Here is a 9,811-nt window from a genome sequence, read left to right as displayed (position 1 = left end):
AAATTTGCAATAAAATCATTGTTGTCTTGTTGTTCGTAGGTACAATATTTACTTAAGTGGATTTTTCATGGTAATTGAAATTTTGTGACCTGATTCAGGCCAACATATTTCCTTAACAGGAAATATTTAGCTCTGCTTAGGTTTTGTTGCTTTTTTTCATATTTTGAAAATAATTTTAGTTAACTAAGAATTTTCTTCCATCTCGAACTATTCAACTACTCAACAATATTTTTGCTTATTTGAATATTTTTTCTTATTTTTAATTTTACCAGCTTGGCACAGGCATTGATTTATTCAAATTTATCTTTTCACTTTTCTGCTTACCTTGCTCTACTTAAAATAAATTTCCTTTGGTTATCATTTGAAAAAGTCACACTCAACAAAATAAGCAGCAAATTTAATTTAAATATATGTCTACATAAAAGCAGTATATAACAGCTCATTTCCTAAATATTTTTTCTAACATAAAATAGTTCCTTGTAGGGTACTTAGCTTATTCCCTGTACTCACAGACCTATACTTACTTGCTTGTAAATATTTTTCCAGATTTTTTTTTTTTCATTTTTCCGCGACGCTATTGCTAATAAATATTTATATATATTCTGAACTTTTTCCATTTACTCTCATAGCCACTAGCGGGCTATTTTCCCTGTTATAAGAAAAATGTAGCAATTAATTTTTTACTCTATGCTGTCCCCGTTCTTTTTATAGACCGTCTGTAAAACTCTATTTTGAACAAAAAAAAACATTTTAAACAGTTCGTGATTTCGCACTAATCTACTGTTGTGTTTATGTTTAAAGCAAGGAATAAAAAGATAAAATAAACACAAAACCAACAACTAAGAAGAAAGACATAAAAGATATAATAAACGTGCCACTATGTGCACCTAAAAGTATGCAATGAAAATTAAACGCACTTTAAAAAGTTTCTTAACATTAACGTTGTCATGCTCATAAGTTTTCCGCCGTTTTGGAGTTTTCTTATTGTACGCTTGCTTTATATTAAGGAACCTAGAACAATTTTTTACTTAAATTATTTTGTCTGCTAAAGCTTAAGTTCCTAAAAATATGCATGCATAATTTGTGAAATTATTTTATAAATGCCTCTGGAAGGAACTTTCATTGTCTGCATCTGTTTCTACTTAACTTTCTACAGCTACCATTTAACTTAATAGCAAATGGCAGTACTGCTTAAATTCCATTTAGTTAATTATCTGGAGGTATGCTTAAATCTTTTATTAGTTGAATATATTTTTTAAGCAATAAAACCATTTACCAGTTGCTGAAATGTTTAGAGCGCAGAAGTTGTCATAACAGCTGAAACTATGGCATCGACAAAGGCATTTTTCAACTTAATTTAATTTTCCAAAAAAAAAAAATTGAATTTTAGTGTGGTTTCTTATTTTGATGGAATATTACTCCAACTTGTTAAAACTTTTTATATTGTTGGGCTTGTTTGGCAACAAAAATATTATATCTCAAGTTTTTAATAAAATTAGATATGATAATAAAAGAAATGAGATACTTATTAACTTTTAGATACTTGAGAACGAAATATGAAATCTTCATGAATTCTTTAAAAAGTTTTTGTTATTTGAAAAATTAAATTGACAAAAGGTCTAACTGTCATAAATAGTTTATGACGTTCTAGTATTTGAGAAAATTCTAGTATTTGAGGGAGTTCAAAAAACTTGAAGCTCATATATTTTCTAAACACTAGGAATAATCTTGCATTAAATTAACTAACATGTACTGACAACAAACACATATATATACTTTGTTTATAATGCTAGATGATGCTTGTTCTGTTAATATAGCTTCTGAAGGTTAATTTAGGTATGAAATATAATTCAAAGTTAACCCAGACAATGATATGTACTCTAATCTGAGTTCACAAAGTCATTGTTTGATTGTAGCTAAAATAATTGCCGCAGAATAAAAAATCTTGCGTTCTATAATAAGGTTTTGTTTTTTTGAAAAGTTATATTTAAAAAAGGTGCAAATGTCTCAAATGGTTTATGGGGAAGAGGCTTCTGTACTTTACGAAGTTTAAAAAACTTAAATAATTCTGACTTATTTCAATTTTATCATTACTAAAAAAAGAAACATCCGAACGTTAACCCAAACAATAATGACATATTGATTGTGTATTTGATTGAAAATCTCCACTAATTGGTTCACATTGTCAAATATTTTATGGCCTTCAGAAAATTGGGTATATGAAAGATGTACCACTGTCTTAATCAGTCTTCAAAGTCTTCAACAAAATATTTATAATTACTTTAGGTGACACACAACTTTAGGGTACATATGTTTAGATTTTATATTTCATTAACTATTTCATAGTTAAAAGCAAAAAAGATACATGGAGACAATAGATTGCAATAAAACAATATTAGAGGAATAAATACAACTTTCCTATAGAAATAAAATTTAAATACAAAAATATATATAATTTTTGTTTTGAATTGACATTTTTCAATACAGTATTTCTACTTACCACGTATGAAGGATGTAGCACATAAATGCTGCAATTAAGCACTTTATTTCTCAAAAAAGCGAAAGTATTTTTGTCATTAATTCTACTGAAAGAAGAAGTAGGAAAATTGCATACAGCAATATGAGGTTTTTAAACCAACATTTAATATCATAACATACCAAGAAAAGAACCATTAACAAATCTGACTTAATTCTAAATAAACGATTCGTCCGAAATAGATGCCATAATCCTTATATGATTTACAACTAGATTTCGGTCTAAATCTTATTACAATTTTGTCCAAACGAAATGCAACAAATTTACTCGCATTCACAAAACTCCAAAAACTTGAAAACAAAATTTGAAACCCCAAAGCATAGAAATAAGAAGAAAAGCAAAAGGGAGTTTTGATTAAAAAAGGCAAAATCTACAGATTGAATACTTGCATATATTATTAAGTGTGCATGATAAGGAACCATATCATTGTATGTGTGGATGGTTTGGATGCCAAGGGAACGAATTCTGACCAAAAGCAGCTTAATTATAACACAACGGAAACAAATTTTTGGTAAATTGCAACAAAAACCAAAATGCCTTGCTGCTTGCTGCAGTTACAAGTTGGCAGGGGTTGATGAGAATTTGGTGTGTGGAACAAACTGATGAAATGGTGGCAGCATTTGTCTGTGATGCCATTGTGGCATATTCAGTGCAAGTGTGTTTTCACTAGTTGAATTGATGTAGAAACGTCATAAGAAAATTTGATTACATGCTCTGTTTATTACAGTACACCCATCCTCCCATATGCGTCTTTTTCGCACGTGAATACGTACGCTATATTTGTACACTGCCTACCATAAGTAATGGTATAAATTACAGAATAATAATATAATATTATTTAACAATTATATTTAATAATAAATATTTTGAAATATCATTTAAAAACTAAAACGAAACTGTAAATTAAAACAATGAAATATAGTTATAATAAGATTAGTTTTTTTATTGTTATTGGGCTTAGGGCGTTTATTTAACACATAAGATTATAAATATTTTTTTATATAAAAAGTTAAGTATTTAACTATACATTAATTTTTATACCCAATTATTTATTGTGCAATAATAATAATATTTTGAAAAAGTACAAGAATAGTAAAAAAAGTAAAAATTGTAAAATATTATATATTAAAAATTTTGAAAACAAATTTTCTAAATTTTTTTAATAGTTTTTTATTCAGGTTGATATTTATATTCATTAATATTACAATTTCATGTTTACTATAAGCTAACAACTTACGTCAATGGCTACTATTGTCATCTATTAGAGGTTTAGTTTGGCTTATAATAATCTAGTATTGCTTTTTATTTAAAAACTAAATATATTTAATTATTATTAGTCGTTCTTTTTTTGATGTAGTTTAAATAATTGAATAATTAATTTACTTTGATTGAGAGAATTTAATTTAAAGTGATTTAAAGTGAAATTTACAAAATTCATTAATTTATAATCAGTTGTACTTAATGTTATTTAATTTTTATTAGATATCTTTGTATTTAATATTTAAATAATTTAATTATAATAATACTATGATTGAGAGAATTTAATTAATTTTAAATTTAATTTAAATTAAAGCTAGATATGAATTTTCAATTTTTAAGAAAAAATTGTTTGAAATTTTTTTTTGGTAAAATTGTAAAATTCTGTTCCTAAAGCCTGTTTCATTAAACCTAATACCGTGTATTTTTATCAACCATCTTCTGACATTTCCCGCTAATGCTATTATTTTTTATTTGTATAATTTCAAAGTTCTGTTTTTAAAAAGTGCTGTTTCGTAGCACTTTGAAATAATGTTTGCAATCAAAATAATAATTAATGAAAACTAACTCGTAATTATTCATTCAAAGGTGATATTCTTTTGGTTCACAGTGTACTAATATATATGTTATGTGGGATTTTAGAACAATTCTGTTCCAGAGTATCTAAGTGGTTGCTTGCATGTATGCACAAATCTTTATGAATATATTTGTTTGTATGAATGCACGACTGTAGCGTTAGCGGTTGGCAAAAAAAAAAGCTTCAGCTCGAAACTAAATAGTAACGAAAGTTGACATTTATTAGTTTTGTTGATTAACTTGCGTGTAAGGCTGGAGTCAGACTACTTCGAACTTGTGTGCAAATCTACATCAGAATTTATGCAACTTAAATTGAATTAAATTAAAAATATTTTGCATGTGTTGCTTTGACATAAGATATCAAATACTTTGGAAATTGCATTAGGTTTTGGTAGCATTCAAAAATACTTTAGAAATTTTTGATTATATTAATTAAAAAGCATATAAGCTAAAGTTTTTGTCACCATTTACAGAGACAGAAAAGAAAAAAGAGAATTAATTTTAGATGGATTAAATATTTTTATACTGTTTATTGTGTATATAATATGGTTTCACATAATGTCTATTTATGTTACTAAGTAAAAACTGATGGGGTTTACCCACATACGAGGGTATCTATACTTATTTCAGTTTTAATATTCAAATAGAGAACTGTATGAGTATTAATAAAATTATAACAATTTAATATATCACAATAATATATTTAGAAATTTATTTTATTATAATAATAATGCAATATATGACATGTAATATTATTATAAATATAGCACTAAGTGTCTAATCGCAGACAAATGTATATAACTTTGTGTGAGGAATAAAGAAACTAATAGGAATAATTTGAATATACTAGCGTTATTTCATAATTAAAATATATAATTCTAAATAAATGAAATTATTTAGATATAATATATATTGAGTTCATCTTCAGAAAGATTTTATATTGTATGTATTTTATGTTATATTTTTTCAAAGTATTTTACAGTTAGTTTCAAAGTATATTTTAGTGCTGCTAAAAGGCACAGAACTGCTTCTTTTATTGTATATCACTAAAACATAATATTTCAATATAAGTTCATAAGTTTTTATTTAAATTTTGCTTATTCACGACATTTTTAATTTTTAGTCTTTAATCTATTTTATCCAATACTTAGAAATTTTCATCATTTACTGCAGCCGATAAATTTTATTATTTTTATTATATTTAATTTATTAGTTTATTTTTCTGTTTTCTAATTTATTTTCTCTATTTGTTTGTTTATTTTCTTTTTTTGTTTCTATTTTTTGTCTTTTTTTTCCATTTTTGTTTTTGTGTATTTTGCTCTCTTTTTTTCTATTTTTTTTGTCGATGTTTTGTCTATATGTATATATCTCTTGTTTTAATTTCACTATTTATCTATAGTTTGATAATGCATTAAAATTCATCTAAGAACTAAAAAAATTATTACAAAAAGTTTAAAAGAGTTCAGTTACACTCAATGCAATTAAATCGGTGATTCCGTTATAAAATTGGTTCGGTTAAAAATCGGCTCATAGTGCTTTGTTTTAAATTTTTAAAATCCTGCCTCATTACAATAAATATGTTGTAGGGTATATTACTTTGTGATGATATATATCCCATCCTATTCTACGTTGATATAGATTGAAAGAAAATTATTGTATGCTTGAAAAAATTTTTTTATTTCACCAAAAAAAAAATATTTCGCAATACCATTTTGATACTGTTTGTAACCATTATTATGCATTCAAATGGATTTTAGATTAGTGCTCTAAAATCGTCATTTAAACAAAGATCAAGTAGCTGGAACTTGAAATTTTTTTACAGCTCATACTTATTTCTAAAGGGTGTTGAATTGGTCTGTAGTTACTTACGATTATATTATGTTATTAGATTATTTAACACATATTTCTTAATCTAATAATTGAATTTTAGCACTTAATTATTTTGGTCTTTTATCGCATTTTAGTAGATTATTATCTTCTAAGTAATTTGATTTAAGTGTTTGACCTGCCAGAAGTGCAACTAATTTTTATTCATATTTCAACTTTGTTAAGTAATAGTCTTAAAGCTAGGACTAAATTTCTTTTAAAATTGATTATTTTGTGCCAACGTGAAAAAACTATTATAGTTCTTAATTCAGTTTTGGATCATTCCATCACGAAAAAAAATTGTGTTGACAATGTACATCTTCCGCTATATGAAACTGTATGCTTTGCTTCTCCGCTATAAGAATTAATTAAAGGTAATTTAAGCTAACGTTAGGATCTCAGTTTAAGAAGCAATAGTCTTTCAAAGGTATAGACCTCCAGTACCATAAATGATAATTTGACCCAATTTATATCTCATTAATAACTAATTTAGCTATTATATAGATTTTCGCCGAGGAATGTTGATTTCCTGGGAAAACGTAGCTGTTTGGAGGTTCTCACTTATTTTGATTAAAGCGTAAATATAATTTATCTGCAGTTCCATTATTGGTTGGTCTATTTCTTGACATTTTTTTATATTTTGTGTTTCATGATTTTTAAATTATATTTCGTAGTTATAACAACTATAATAATAAGATTGGCAAGCACAATAAGTCCTACATGTAAAACAGTGTATTAAACAGCTATAAATCCTCACATAGTTTATATTAAAATCACAATATAACTAAGAGTTACAGAAGTATTTAAGGGCAGGTACAGTTGAAGTCAATGAGAATTATATATTATGTGAAGGTTTTACTGACATGTGCGGTTTCTCCATATGTTCTATATTGATTACTATTTCAAATCTCAACTATCATATTGAAATAATTTTTGTTTATCAAGGTTGTTTTCCCGAAATTAACTAGTAACTTTTTATGTTGTTTATTATTGCTGTTTTCGATTGGTAAATTTTAATAAATCTTAATAATAAATCTGAAATCTTAAATAATATGTGTGTGAATGTTTCAACCAATTGATTGGCAAGTTACAATTTTTGTGCTTATGAATGTTTCGGTCTTTGAAACACAAATAGTTTTTTTTTGGAGTGGTTCTATCTACATATCATATTATAAGTCTTTTAGTTCATCTATATATTTATATATGCATGAATATCATTTTGTAGTTCTTAGACTCTCAACTTATTACGACGAAAACTTTTTCACTCATCTGTTCCCATTAAATAATCGTTCACATTAATAAAAAAAAAAGAAAAAAAAATAACAAATAACATTAAAAAATTGACGTCAACTAATTACATTAAATGCACTTAAAATTTTAGACATGATTTATTTACTTTAAGTACAAGTACTAAAGTAATTGAAAAATTTATCCAAATCAAAGTAGGATAAATATCCTTAGCAGTACAGTGCATACCAGTAAACTCGGTAAGTAGAAGGGGCGCACTTTTGATCTTTGACCTTAAAAATGAAGGCATTGTGTTAATGTTTATTTTCTGTTAATAAAAGTGACAGGGGTGTACTAGAAAGAGAATCCTGTGTAAACAAAAACACAATGCAAAAGAAAAAAACAAAAAAAACAAGGGAAAAAGGAAAAACATTATGAAAATCCCGGACACGCTTTTACAGTAATTAATTTTTGGTATTAATATGCAAATAGTCGCGAAAAGCGTAATTAAAATATGTAAGCCGCAGTGGTTTACTAAGCCGCCTCTGATTTGTTAGCAGATTTCTGGGACAAAAACCGAAAAGTAAGTCCAAAACATGCTTCGGATTAAAACTTTTGTAAAATGTGGACTTTGAAGTCCACAAAAATAGATATATAAAATTTTAGTTATGGGATGAAAGACAAAAAATACCAGACAAGGGTGGACCTATAAAAATTTGAGGAAATAAAGTAATGTGACTGAAATATATTATTAAGTGTGATGAGCATTAATTAAAGTATATGTTTTTATTTGCTTATGTATATTTTTTCTATTTACTTTTTCTTATAAAAGTTTTAAAATTATTTCTTAGACAAAATAAATAATTCAAAAGGGTTCTAAACTCATCTTAAACTTTAATGCTTTTCCCTCAAAGTAAACAAAAGCTTAAACTCTTTTCTTCTTTACTCATTATCCTTAAAGTAAATTTGTGTACTGCAATTAAGAAAAAGGATTCCTTTTACTGCTTAATTTTACTACTTTGTGGTATTTATAGTTTCATTTCTTTTTAAATTTTTTTCATTTATTCTATGCTTGCACTCATTTTAAATTCCTTTGAAAATATTTAATGATGTTGTTAAAATGTTTTAAAAACATCATAAAAACGAAAAAAAAAATTGGAAAAAATAAAAACGCCACAGGATGTTATTTTCATAATAAATACGATATAAGCAACTAAAATTATTATCCTAAGCTCATCTAAAGTTGAATGCTTTCGCAACTTTTATAGTCAAGTGTAGAAAAACTCTATTAAGGCATTTAAAGGGTTCTACAGTGGAAGTTTTATAATTTTAATGAGCATAATATATAGTTTACTGCTGGCTCAAGTGGTAGAGCTTTTATGACAATATGAAAATGGATTGAGATTTTTACAGTAAAATAAACACTTACAAGAATTTATTTTAGTATCTGTGTCAGGTTGTCTTTTTGAAACATTTATTTTAATTAGATACTTTTTTAAGTGAGTTATTTACAAATAAATAGAACTGCTATTATTTATATAATAAAAGTGAATAAAAATAGAAAATAGCAAAAATAAAAACAGAAACTAAAATCGAAAATAAATAAATTAAAGGGAACTCTGACAAATTGTTAAGATCTGATTCTAAAAACTTAGTTTATCTATTTAAAAATTTTAATAGTGGTCTTCATTATTATTTCAATATTATTTAAACAAAAATAGGGTCGCGCAACTAAAACAGGGTTTGAAAAAGTAGAAGAGTAATGTGTATTTTTGAAAAGTATCATGTGTTGAATAGCAAGCAGTAGCATATGGGCCAGAGATGGATAAATTAATATAATATGTTAAGATAATGGTCTCTATTTAAACAAAGTGTTGGAACATAACTCCATTTAAAATTAAGACAATGGAATCGAAAATTAAGCTAGAAAGCTACAAACAGATAATATATTGACGTTATTGGAAATTAAGCCAAAGGTAAGTAGTAACAAAATATGCAACTTATTACTTAGTTATATTTACAAATAAGGTATTACAGACCTTATGTTATATATGCAATCGATTCAAAAAACATAATTAATTGTGAAATACTTCTGCCACGCTTTGAAAGACTGACGCTATCGTAAAATATGTCAGGAAAATATTTAAATTAATAGACATCTTCTTAGCGGCAATATCACAATCACAATAAAGATCATACTATATAGAAGAGAACATTTAAGTAAAAAATATCTGATTGAAACATTTCGGTTCAGCTTTAATTTTACTCTAAAACATTTTAAATGAACTGAAATGAAATCAATTAATTTAGAGATTTATAAAATTTGCCCCTTTCCTTGATTTATATCAC

Source organism: Teleopsis dalmanni, chromosome 2, assembly GCF_002237135.1.
Source record: "Teleopsis dalmanni isolate 2A chromosome 2, ASM223713v2, whole genome shotgun sequence".
Lineage (NCBI taxonomy): Eukaryota > Metazoa > Arthropoda > Insecta > Diptera > Diopsidae > Teleopsis > Teleopsis dalmanni.
This window is presented reverse-complemented; position numbering follows the sequence as displayed.